We start from the raw sequence: 13,629 nt of genomic DNA on the forward strand, positions 1-13,629 counted from the left end.
CTGGTCTTACATTTAGCTCTCTAATCCATTTTGAGTTTATTTTGGTGTATGGTGTTAGGAAGTGTTCTAGTTTCATTCTTTGACAAGTGGCTGACCAGTTTTCCCAGCACCACTTGTTAAAGAGACTGTCTTTTCTCCATTTTATAGTCTTGCCTCCTTTGTCAAAGATAAGGTGTCCATAGGTGTGTGGATTTATCTCTGGGCTTTCTATTTTGTTCCATTGATCTATATTTCTGTCTTTATGCCAGTACCATACTGTCTTGATGACTGTGGCTTTGTAGTAGAGCCTGAAGTCCGGCAGGTTAATTCCCCCAGTTCCATTTTTCTTCCTCAAGATTGCTTTGGCTATTCGAGGTTTTTGTATTTCCATACAAATTGTGAGATTTTTTGTTCTAGTTCTGTGAAAAATATTGTTGGTAGCTTGATAGGGATTGCATTGAATGTATAAATTACTTTGGGTAGTATACTCATTTTTGCAATATTTATTCTTCCAATCCATGAACACGGTACATTTCTCCGTCTATTAGTGTCCTCTTTGATTACTTTCACTAGTGTTTGTGAAAATATAAAACTAGAGAAGATTCTTGAGAGACCCTTGGACAGCAAGGAGATCTAACCAGTCAATCCTAAAGGAAATCAACCCTGAATATTCATTGGAAGGACTGATGCTGAAGCTGCAGCTCTAATACTTTAGCTACCTGATACAAACAGCTGACTCATTGGAAAAGACCCAGATATTGGGAAAGATTGAAGGCAAAAGGAGAAGGTGGCAGAGGATGAGATAGTTAGATAGCATTACCAACTCAATGAACATGAATTTGAGCAAACTTCAGGAGACAGTGAAGGACAGGGAACCTGGCAGGCTATAGTCCATGGGGTGGCAGAGTTGGACACAACTTAGCAACTGAAAAACAGCAACAGCAAAATTTGTGTGTATGCTTTTCCATCAGCATTTAGCCAATAAGATGCCTTAGAATAATCTCACATATATAAACAGTTTTTTGGGAAATATCAAATATAGAAAAATACACAAAATAATACAATGAACTCTCAAATAGCCATCAGCTTGAACAATTGTCAGTTCACTTCCAATCTTGTTTCCTTTCTATCCACATAGTTCTCCCTTCATGGATTATTTTGAAGCCACCCTCAGAAGTTATAATTTTTATCTGTAAATATATCATTACGGTTTCTAAAAGGCAAGATCTGTTTTTAAAAATGTAACTACCATTGCCATGACCAAACATTTCTTGATATCATCAAACGTTAAGTAGTGTTCAAGTTTTCAATTTATAGATTCCCTACCCATATCTCTATTTGAAATATATTTGTCAATTAGAGTTTCTTACTATCTGGATTTTGCTGTTTAATATAGCATCTCCTCTTATTTTATTACTTTTACATTCGTTTTTGTGTATATTGGCTTAATCAGAGTTAGTTTCTTGTTTTTTTTTTCCTCATAAGGCTACTTCAGGGTGATCGGGTGATATTGAGTTCTTAAATCTAGAGGCATGTTAGAGCATTAAATGTACCAGTACAGCACAGAGATATTTTCATTGAAATAATCTGGATTCTGTCCTGACCAACAGGAATCTTCTACCATGATTTGGGAGCACAACAGTCAAACTTAAATAGTCCAGAGGCCCAGTTTATCTTTAGGTGTTTTGTGTTTTTTGTTTTCATTCAAGTCACTTACGCCAGGAAAGAAACACAGAATCAAGTTTAAAGGAAAAAAACAAAACTATAACGTTTCTATTTTCAGATGTTACAAAAGGAGATTGAACCACAGGGTAAATAGTTAAAAAGAACACGGAGAACGTCATAAGGAGATATGAAGTAAAGTTTACACAAAGTTATTCAGGCAAGTCCCTAAAGAGATGTTGTATATGGCAGAGAAAAACCTTTAATGTAGAGGAGAGTATGGAGAACAGAAGCCAAGGATTAGTTGACTATAAACTTGATATGACAAGAGTAACATTACCATGTAAAGCTCTGAGATGTGATAGTCTACTGATCATATTGTGTTCCATTCTGGGTAGAATAAAAGTATGTTTAGTGAAATATTGAGGGCTTTGAGAACATTTAAAGGCAATTAAAGAAGGTGATGAAATGTTTGGAGAGTCTGCCTTATGTAGTTTGAAGAAAATTATGTGTGTGTGTGTGTGTAGGGAGTTATGAGCGTCAGATTAGGGATTAAAGTATCCCAGAGTAGACTTGATAAAAAGAAAGTTTAAAACATTTAAAAGAATATCAGTTGAATTTATTCTGTGTAACTGCAGAAGAAAGACCTAGAAAGTGGTACATAGAAGCTATTCATGCATGGATTTGTCCTCAACCAAATAAAAAAATTCATCTGTGCTAAAGTGGAATGAGTTAGATTTTAGCAGACTCCTGATAATCTCTTTAGGATTGTTGTATATGTGATCTCTGCTTTATATCAAAAAAACCACATAATCCTTTTAGGATGCTCTAGAGTGATATCTATAGCAGTAAATTCTAACTCAAATAGAAGCCACATCCTGGTTGAAATCTTCAGAAACGAAGCTTATTCCCATAGTACATTATTCCCATAGAATACTGCTTAGCTAACACATTCTCTCACCCTCGTTCTGCCAAATCTTGTCACTAAGGATGTAATACATACAGTGAGAAATTGTACACTTTTAGCTTCAAGTAATCTTGTAATACTAAGATTTTGTTTTGTTTGTTCTTTTATTGATAGCCATTGTCATCACCATCGTCAGTAACATTGTACTGTCACCCTAAACCTTGGAAATCAGAACTCAGCTAGAGCAGAGCATCAGGTTTCATTGTTTTCAAATCCCCAACATTTTGGAGGATAGAGTTTAGGACCATTGGAGAGGAATGGGAGTGGCCGTGTATGTCTGATTTCCTAGTCCAGTCTAGAAATCAAGAGGATTTCTTGAGCAGTCGAGAAATAATAAGCAAGAAGTGTGTAAGTGGCAGACAGTGTATCTGAGACACACCAGCAGCCCCCCTACCCCACCCCTACTCTTCCTTTAGGCTGGGCTTGCTGTTTGGCCCAGCCTGTGTTTGGCTTGTATTTTCAGTAGGAACTTCCAACTCTAAAGTGCCGGTTCTTCCACCTCCTTTTCTTTGGCTGCTTCTGGGTCCCTACACTAGTTACCTGGTTGTGGGATATAATTCTCCACTTGCCCAACTTGAGTGCCATGTATATGTGGTCTCTACACCACAGCTATCTCCCTTCCAGAAGCCAACATCTGCAGTACAGTTTGCCTCTTCACTTCCATCTTTTTCTGTTTTTTCTCAATTTGTCCTAAATATTAAGAACCCACCAAGATCTACTTGTTGTAAATCCAATGACATAGACACAGGATTGCTTATTCAAAAGTTATTACTGTTAATACTCTTTTTCCGGGAGATATACATAAGTGTGGGAAAAGCAGAAGGAGAAGCTGCTACAGCAAATGAACGATCCTGGCATCTTTCCAGTCCCCAGTGACTATGTTTTGTATCTCAGCTGGTAAAGAATCTGCCTGCAATGCAGGAGACCCTGGTTCAGTTCCTGGGTCAGGAAGATCCCCTGGAGAAGGGATAGGCTACCCACTCCAGTATTCTTGGGCTTCCCTGGTGGTTCAAGTTGGTAAAGAATCTGCCTACAGTGTGGGAGATCTGGGTTTGATCCCTGGGTTGGGAAGATCCCTTGGGGAAGGGAACAGCTACCCACTCCAGTATTCTGGCCTGGAAAATCCCATGGACTCTATAGTCCATGGATCACAAAGAACTGGACATGACTGAGCGACTTTCACTTAAATCTCCTTGGCCATCCATTGCATTCTTGATCTATTCTCAGACCACCACCCTATCAAGTCTGCAGAAGCAACTAATATCCCTTTTACACGATGTTGCCATACTGCATCTTTTCCTAAAGGTAATTATTTAAACTGAAAATAAGCAAAAGATGGTTTGAGGGAAAAATTAAATTTTATTGTCAATTACCTGCAGTTTCTAGGTTTTTCAAAATGCTCAAACAAAACCCCTACATGTATGTGAGTGAACTGATTATTAAAAAGAAAATACTTATTTACAGAAATATTCACACTATGGTGGTCATTTCATTATGAAATATTATTTGAATAAAAATGATAAAGTGTGTTTTATTTAAGATGAATGCTTGAAACAACAGGAAAGCAATTCTATATCTGCTAAATTTCCATCATTTTTATTCTAAGAATATATCTTTTAAATTGCATATCTTTTCTCAGAAATCTGTAATATTGTAAATATACTGACTATGGTAACAGATCATTGTATTTTTATTTAATTTATAGCTCCAGATTATAGAAAAATTCAGTATGAGGAGATATATGTGTGTGTGTGTGTGTGTGTATGTACAAGCACACACATATTGCATGTGGCTATACATATATACAAATATACATGAAGAAAGACAGAGACAAACTCAGAGAGGGAGAAGAAACTGGACAGAGGAATATGAAAGCTTATTAAGACACAATCTTATCATTAGGACTAAATATGAGAGGCAATTTTTTAATACTTAGAAAATTTGGGGGTGATTTCTCTTGATATTGAATTTTTCACATGCTAAGCTTTATATAATTACTAATATATAGTTATTTTTTAAGTAAAAAAGATACCTTCTATGAAAGATTGAGGATTTTTTTAGTATGTTTTATATGCATGATGATTTGGTTGTCTAAAAGTGATCATGTCATTTTTAAAAATAGTTTTAGAAATACTTTAAAATCTTGATAAGTTTGTTTTTCTTGTTCCTCTACTTTCGTTTAGTCTGTTGCGACATGTAAATTTTAATAGTAGATAGAAATTCTACTGACTGGGAAGTCCTTAGGAATGATAAGTGCTGACTTATATGTAGGTGGATAATCAAATGTTGTACACACGATATAACCAATGTTGTGTGTGTTTGTGTGTGTGTGTTGCACGCGCTCTGTTGTGTCTGACTCTGTGACTCTATGGACTGTAACCAGCCAGGCTTCTTTGTGCATGGAATTTTCCAGCCAAGAATATTGGAGTGGGTTGCCATTTCCTACTCCAGAGGATCTTCCTGACACAGGGATTCAACCCAAGTCTTGTCTCCTGTACTGGCAGGCAAATTCTTTATCACTGTGCCACCTAGAAAACCAGGGTTCCCTCAATGAAAATAAATTTTAAAAGCTAAAGTGGAAAAAAAAAAAACAACAAATAGATACATGTCATAGGTCATGAATTTAAAAGACAACTTACTCTCCTTTGTAATTTTTTATCTGCTAATGTTTAACACATTATTTATATTCCATAAATGAAAGGAAGAAAAGCTTCTGGTTTTCGTTTTCTAAATATTTTAAGTTAAAATTTGGGATATTGATTTCTCATGCTTAAATATGCAAAATATTCTGTATTCAATACCCAGAAAGCTGTTTGAGTGCAGTGATAAATGAAAGAACAATCTTAATCCTCTCTTTCTTCAGTGGAGTTTCAAAGGTCAACCCAAGTCAACGTGCCTCCCTTATACTGTTCTAAATCACCAACTAGGTAATTGTGTAGTTCCTAACATAAATATCTGGTCTCTATCTCCCTGACATTTTCAAATACGGTTTTTACTCACCCAGTAATTCACTTGATGCTGTCACCAAACTTTGGGCCTGTCACACATAGCATATGGAATGTCATTCATTAGCCTTCTGTATCAAAATCAGGTCATCCCTGACGCTGGTGCTGCTTTGATTTGGGGAAATCACTCACTCCCTCAGATTCTTTATCTTGAGGGTCAGGTCCATACTATTCAGATTTAGACTGACCTTATAGCCTACTTTATTCTTAAATTGATTATTGATTTTGGCTGCCTTAACTCTTTACTATTCATTTCCCATTTTAATAATAAGATCTCATACTCCAGTTGAAAGAGACCCTTGCTCGTGCATCCTCATCCTGTGTTTCTTTGCCTGAATTTATATAATCTGTACTCTCCTATTTAGATGATGCTAAATCAAGTTTCTTAATTAAATTTTCCTTAATTAAGAACTAGAGTGCTGGTTCTCTCTACCTAGATCTTCTTAATGCTGTACCGATTCTGATGATGACACCATGAAGAAGAAAACAACCTTTACCTACTCCTCCATTATCCCAAAGACTATATCAAGCCAGTTTCAGGGAGTTGTTTTAAAATACTGATAATATATATATAGTAGATTTTTCAAAGGTTTGCATAAGTAGAAATAAAAATACCATGTGGCATCTTCCCAGACCAGGGATGCAACCTGTGTCCCCTGCATTGGCAGGAGGTTTCTTATCCATTAGACTACCAGGGAAGTCCTGCAAAAGCCTAAGTTCAAAGAATACAGGAAACGGAGAAGGCAATGGCAAGCCACTCCAGTACTCTTGCCTAGAAAATCCCATGGATGGAGGAGCCTGGTAGGCTGCAGTCCATGGGGTCGCTAAGAGTCAGACATGACTGAGCGACTTCACTTTCACTATTCACTTTCACACATTGGAGAAGGAAATGGCAACCCACTCCGGTGTTCTTGCCTGGAGAATCCCAGGGACGGCGGAGCCTGGTCGGCTGCCGTCTATGGGGTCGTAGAGAGTCGGACACGACTGAAGCGACTTAGCAGCAGCAGAGGTTATAAAAAGGAAGGATAGCAACGACTATGAAAACTTGATAATGACTGTGATTTCTAGAATAAGAAAATGATATCATAATGGAAGTAATCCTAAATGAAGTCAAATGACTTGTGACAATTATGTATACTTACTGTATATTGCTTTCACATACATAACAAATATTCTTTGCTTATAAATATTTTGGGAGAATTGCCTAAAAATCACAGTTATATTTTAGTACGTATGTGTTAATGAGCAGAGGGTCTAGGATTCCTCTCAGCAAATAGCAGCTTCCTTCCAGAAGCAGATCTGTCAGGGTACCACATGTGCTCTGCAAGTACTACCATCATTTTCTAGGAAGACAGTGAAGAAGATTGAGAAGCACCTGACAGAGTGCTGAAGAAAGCATGTGTTGTATGGCAAATGTTTACTTTTAAAAAAAAATTTTATTAATTAATTTTAATTTTGGGTTGTGCTGCATCTTTGTTGCAACACACAGGCTCTTTGTTGCTGTGTACAGGCTTTCTCTAGTTGCATGCTTGGGCTTCTCATTGCCATGAATTCTCTTGTGGAGCTGGGGCTCCAGGGTGCTGGGGCTTCAGTAGCTGTAGCACGTGGGCTCTAGAGCATGGGCTCAGCTTGGTTGCCTTGATCCATGTGGGATCCCCGGACCGGGGATGGAACCTGTGTCCCCTGCATTGGCAGGCGGATTCTTATGCATTAGTCTACCAGGGAAGTCCTGTATATGTCTTCTTTAGTTCACGTCATTATAGCTATCACAACAACGTGATTTTTATCAAATTTCCGCTTTCTTTTTTAGTAAGTGAATTTTCCAAACAGAATATTTAGAAATGATAAATTGAAACAATACTTTGTAATTAAGTTTATGAGAAGTATCTCTGTGCCCTTCAAAGACCAAAGTCCTATATACATCATATTACCAGCTATAAATCTCAGATTTTCATTCTTATGAGATAAAAGAGCACCACTATCGAATTTATGAGGCTGAATATTTTATTTCCCAGTTCTATCATTCAGTATTAATGTTTCTTCTGATTAAACCTCACAGTATTAATGTTTCAAAGAGTAAGGGTGTTTTTCAAGAACTTCACAGTTATAGCTGGAACATGTTATGCATGATTTAATTAATCTTGAATAGACTGTCTCTGAAGCAATTAAACCAGCTATGTCATACCCAATCTTTCTCTCTCATTTTCCATAAGGATGGCAAATTAGTTTTATAAAGATATGTAGTGAGTTAAGTAAATGCAAAAGTTGCATATTAGAAGAATCCACTTCTCTTGGATAAAATTGAAAACTTGTTGAAGATGTGGGCCATTTGATAAACCACTTAAAATTACTTTTCTTGTCAGCTTTAAGAAAGAATATGCGCTGTGCTTGTCTCATTAAGGGAAAAAAATAAACGCTGTGAACTGATCCATCAATACTGTAAAATATGTCTGGCACCCATACTGAGTGTAATCCAACAAAATGTAATAAAACTAGAAGCTGACATTGTAATGAAGAAAAAACAAATGATATATTGATTTACAGGGAAAAGTCTGTTCTTTTGAAATGAAACAAAACACCTGTTACCGGAAGAGAATGTAAATGCCAGAAAGAATAGTTCTATTCATAAAGTTTGCAATTTAGCTCAGAGAATTCAGCTCAGTAAATCAAAATTGTATACAATAAAATAAAAGCCAGGAACTAGTTTTATTTTGAAAATGGTGTTTTAAAGGCTCACTAGACCATCAATTCTGTCACAATGTTGAAAAAATAAGCTGTAGTTTACTATCCAATTGGCCCTTTCCTCCAGAACAAATTTTAAGTTGGATTCAAACATCATCTATATATAATATTCTACTGATGTTGACATTTGGCTTATAAACTTTCTGGTTGCTATTCGAATGTTCACTGTTTGCCCCTTCTCTTTATGTCTTTATTTTTCCTTCTTCTCTAACTCCTTTCTTTCTGCAAATATTTATTGAGTACATGCTATGCGTGGGACACTCTGATTAGTCTCTGTTGTCGTTATTTAGTCCCTAAATCATGTCCAACTCTTTGCGACCCCATGGTCTGTAGCCAACCAGGCTCCTCTGTCCATGGGATTTCCCAGGCAAGAATACTGAAATGGGTTGCCATTTCCTTTTCCAGGGGATCTTCCTGACCCAGGGATCAAACTTGTGTCTCCTGCATTAGCAGGGGGATTCTTTGACCACTGAGCCACCTGGGAAGCCATGATAGGTCTTGGGGAAGAATAAATTGGATTGGGCCAGAGCAACAGTCAAGTAGACCTCAGTATTTATCGAGGTGCCATTTCATGAGTAGGATGTGAACGAAAGAAGGGTGCCATCTCCTCTCGACCACTTGCTCAGGACCCACTGCTCATCTGGGGACTGACGAAAAATTCTGAAGTCCTGCTCCTCCCAGAAAGATAGCCCTTTGACTGGGAGCTCAAGGGATGGGGAACCTGGTGCTTTTAGCTGCAGCAATCATGAGTGGAGTGCCTGCCTTAATAGGCTGGGAGTAGGGAAGCAGAGAGCCACTTTGGTTCAACTATCACTGTCTCTTGCCTTTTGTACTGAATTTTCCCTAGCTTTCCTCCAATAGATTTTTTTTTTCATTTGTTGTTTCTTTTTAGGACCATTTCCATAGTCTTTAAATGGTTGAATTTTAAAAACCTTTCCCCGAGTTTCAGTGGTGAGCAGGTCAGTGGAGTTTTCCATACTCTCTCGGTAGAAATGAGTCCTCTATTTCATTATTTTAAACTGAAAACTTTACATGAAGGAGGGTAGACAACTTTCTGAACAGCTGTTAATGTTTTTGTCTATTTTTTGAATAGGTTATAAATGTTTCTCTAAGGATTTATTAAAACCCTTTAATGAAGGAAATTAATCTTTTGTGTTTTATTTTTTCCTGTTTTTTTTTTCATTATCCTTGAGTTTTTTATAATTGTGTATTTGCCCCACTTAATTGTAAATGTGGCCTAATTGATAATCTTTTTCATGTACTGATCCTGAGTAGCAAAAATATTTTAATTTGTTAATTATTTAACTCTGTGTGTTTATTTAAAAAACAACTAATTTTTCTGTTGTAAATCTGACAAAATCATCATGACACCCCTTACAAATTTTCTCTCTGCTTAACTGCTGCTGCTGCTGCTGCTAAGTCGCTTCAGTCGTGTCTGACTGTGCGATCCCATAGACGGCAGCCCACCAGGCTCCCCCTTCCCTGGGATTCTCCAGGCAAGAACACTGGAGTGGGTTGCCATTTCCTTCTCCACTCTGCTTAACTACTGAAGTAAAAATCTTCTATAGTTGGTTTCACCAATGACAGCAACGTTTTTATAAAAAAACTTATTTATTTATTTTTTTTTTGTTGCATTGGGTCTTGGTTGTTGCGCTCAGGCTTCCTCTAGTTGCAGTGAGCACGTGTTACTCTTCATTGAGTTGGGCAGGCCTCTCATTGCAGTGGCTTCTCTGTGGTGGAGCATAGGCTCTAGGGCACATGAGCTTCAGTAGTTGCGGAACAGAGGCTCCGTAGTTGTGGTTCCTGGGCTCCAGAGCACAGGCTCAATAGCTGTGGTCCCCAGCCTAAGTCGCTTTGTGGCATGTGGGATAATCCTGGATCAGAGATCGAATCTGTCTCCTGCATTAGCGGGTGGATTCTAATCCACTATGCCACTAGGGAAATCCAGCAACATTTTTTTAAAGCCAAGATTTCCAGCTGAACTTGGATAGCTTGACCTCCAAATAATTTTACTTATTCTACAGCTCCCTCTGCTAGTTGGCGTCAGTATATATGTGCAGATTTATCAGATGTTATGATTATCAGATGCTACTCCAAGCCTGCCTTGGAGAGCAGTGCATTTCTTCCAACCCTCTCTCACCTCCAGGTACATCTTCTCAGGTCTAGAGTGACAGCTGTCAGTTCTTCTCTTTGGCTCAAATAACTTATTCCTGATAGCAGAGGACTAGATTTATTCCTTCCAAAATTATCATCTGAGTTCCTTCCATGTGATCTGTAGCTCTCAGGCAAATAAAACCTGCCTGCCAGACTTGCTATCTTATGTTTCTCAAGAAACCCTGGCTGTAAGTGTAATATCTTCAAGAAAATTTTCCTTCATTTTGCAGGCACTCAATTTCTTTTGGAAAAAACAGATTAGAAAGATAGAGAGAAAGAGAAAAGGAAGAAAAGGAAGTGAGAAAAAAAGGAAGGAAGGAATTTAGAACTTACTGAACAACCAATTAGACTCCACAAGTACTTTTGCTATGTATCCTAAGCCATATCTTGGGCAAATTAATATATGATATGTGTATTCTATATATTTATAGTTTGCCACTTATAGTTATGCTATTTATTTTCTTCTTGATATCCTGAATTCTCTGAAATTTGAAATTTGAAAATTCTGAAATTTGCTGTGACCTAAGTTCATCACCTCCTGTAAGATATTTAATTTAGCATTGTTCCTAGTAGTTACCTAGCATCCAACATACATTCTTAATGAGTATTTTATTTTTTAAATGAAGGGATCACTTCATCATAGCTACCACCTACTTTAGGCAAATTCTGATGGCTTGTATCACTACACTAAAGGAAAAAAAAAAAATCAAAGAACAAAGTCAAGGAAGAATTTAATTTCAAGAAGTAAACATTTTAGAGTTTCTAATCTCAGAAGCATTTTGTTAATGCTAATTAATAGTTATCAATTTAATTCTTTTCCATATTATTGCTATTAATGGTCTCCATCTGGTCTAACTAATAAAAATTATTCTTTCACTAGTTCTGATCATCAGCCAAATTTCATTTTCCCCAATCTGGTTTTATAAAGAAATGTTGTTATTCCATCTGTAACAGCCTTATTTGTCTAATAAGCCAGAAACACAGGATGGCTGATCATACCATGAAAGCTATGTTCTTGCAGATCTATTGAATCTCTATCTTGCCATTTAGAGGTGTGAAAGAGGCTGAAATACTTTGAGATGTCTCTTCCAGAAAAAAAGTTTTCTACATAATATAAATACAATTATAAAGATTTAGAATTAGAAGTGTGTTTTTCAGAACTCAGTGATAATTCTGAAACATAATAGGCAATTAACATAGAAATTCTAAATAATCTATAGCCACAATATTATCAAACAGATAATTGTGTTTCTAAGGCTTAAGAGACAAGGACACCATTATATGAAGATATATCACTCTTATTTTTCATATGTGATCACAAGAATTTATATTTTTCTAAAGAATTTCCTTTTTTTTTTTTTAGAATGAGAAAGATTTACCTTACAGTAACAATATAGTGTTAGTCACTCAGTCGTGTCCGACTCTTTGCCACCCCATGAATTGCAGCCCTCCAGGCTCCTCTTTCCATGGGATTCTCCAGACAAGAATACTGGAGTGGTTTGCCATTCCCTTCTCCAGAGGATCTTCCTGACCCAAGGATCAAACCCGGGTCTTCTGCATTGTAGGCAGATTCTTTACTGTCTGAGCTACAGGAAAGATCCAATACCAATAGAGTATCCAATACCAATAGTGCATCCAATACAGTATCAAATACAGTAACATAAAGTATGTTTATGTGAATACATCACATAAAGTATGTATGCAGTTCAACTACAGATCTTTTAATCTATTCAGTCTGAACACTCAAACTGTTACAGCTAGGTTGACCATGCTGTGAATTGCATGAGCATCCTGATTACCGCCTGTTCTCTAGGTGTGATATTAGTGCTTTGTTTGAGAATCTGTGGAATCACAGTTATAACAAAACTATATAATCACATTGTTGTCTGTTGCTATTCAGTCACTAAGTCATGTCTGACTTTTTGTAATCTCATGAACTGTAGCACTCCAGGGTCCCCTGTCCTTTCAGTTCAGTCGCTCAGTCATGTCCGACCCTTTGCGACCCCATGAATCACAGCACGCCAGGCCTCCCTGTCCATCATCAACTCCCGGAGTTCACTCAAACTCATGTCCATCGAGTCGGTGATGCCATCCAGCCATCTCATTCTCTGTCGTCCCCTTCTCCTCCCACCCCCAATCCTTCCCAGCATCAGAGTCTTTTCCAGTGAGTCAACTCATCACATGAGGTGGCCAAAGTATTGGAGTTTCAGCTTTAGCATCAGTCCTTTACTGTCTCCCTAAGTTTACTCAAGCTCATGTTCATTGAATTGGTGATACCATCCAACCATCTCATCCTCTGTCGTCCCCTTCTGCTGCTTTCAATCTTTCCCAGCATCAGGGTCTTTTCTAATGAGTCAGCTCTTCATATCAGGTGACCAAAGTATTGGAGCTTCAGCTTCAGCACTGGTCCTTCCAGTGAATATTCAAGGTTGTTTTCCTTTAGGATCGACTGGTTTGATATCCTTGCAACCCAAGGGACTCTCAAGAGTCTTCTTAAGCCCCAGAGTTTGAAAGCATCAATTATGATCCAGCTCTTGCATTAATACATGACTACTGCAAAAACCATAGCTTTTACTATATGGACCTTTATTGGCCAAGTGATGTCTTTGGTTTTTAATATGCTGTCTAGGTTAGTCATAGCTTTTCTTCCAAGAAGCAAGCTTTTAATTTGTGGCTGCAGTGTCTGTCACTGTCTGCAGTGATTTTGGAGCCTAAGAAAATTAAATCTGTCACTGTTTCCCTTTTTCCCAGATCTATTTGCATGAAATGATGGGACCATTCATTTTTTGAATGCTGAGTTTTAAACCAGCTTTTTCATTCTCCTCTTTCACCTTCATCAAGAGGCTTTTTAGTTCCTCTTTGCTTTCTTTGATTAAAGTGATATCATTTGCATATCTGAGGTTGCTTATATTTCTCTCAGCAATCTTAATTCCAGCTTGTGAGTCATCTAGCCTGGCATTTTGCATGATGTACTCTTGGAGAAAAATAAAAAGTCTTCAATGGAAGAAACATCATTGTGTTTCCCAAACATGGGCAGATAAACTAAATATAAACAAAAAGGTCATGACTAAAACTTAGCTTTTATGAATTCAATAATTTCAGTGTTTCAAATTAATGAGT

The sequence above is a fragment of the Moschus berezovskii genome, chromosome 19 (genome assembly GCF_049115385.1).
Source record: "Moschus berezovskii isolate FMDL1 chromosome 19, NW_MosBer_1.0, whole genome shotgun sequence".
NCBI lineage: Eukaryota > Metazoa > Chordata > Mammalia > Artiodactyla > Moschidae > Moschus > Moschus berezovskii.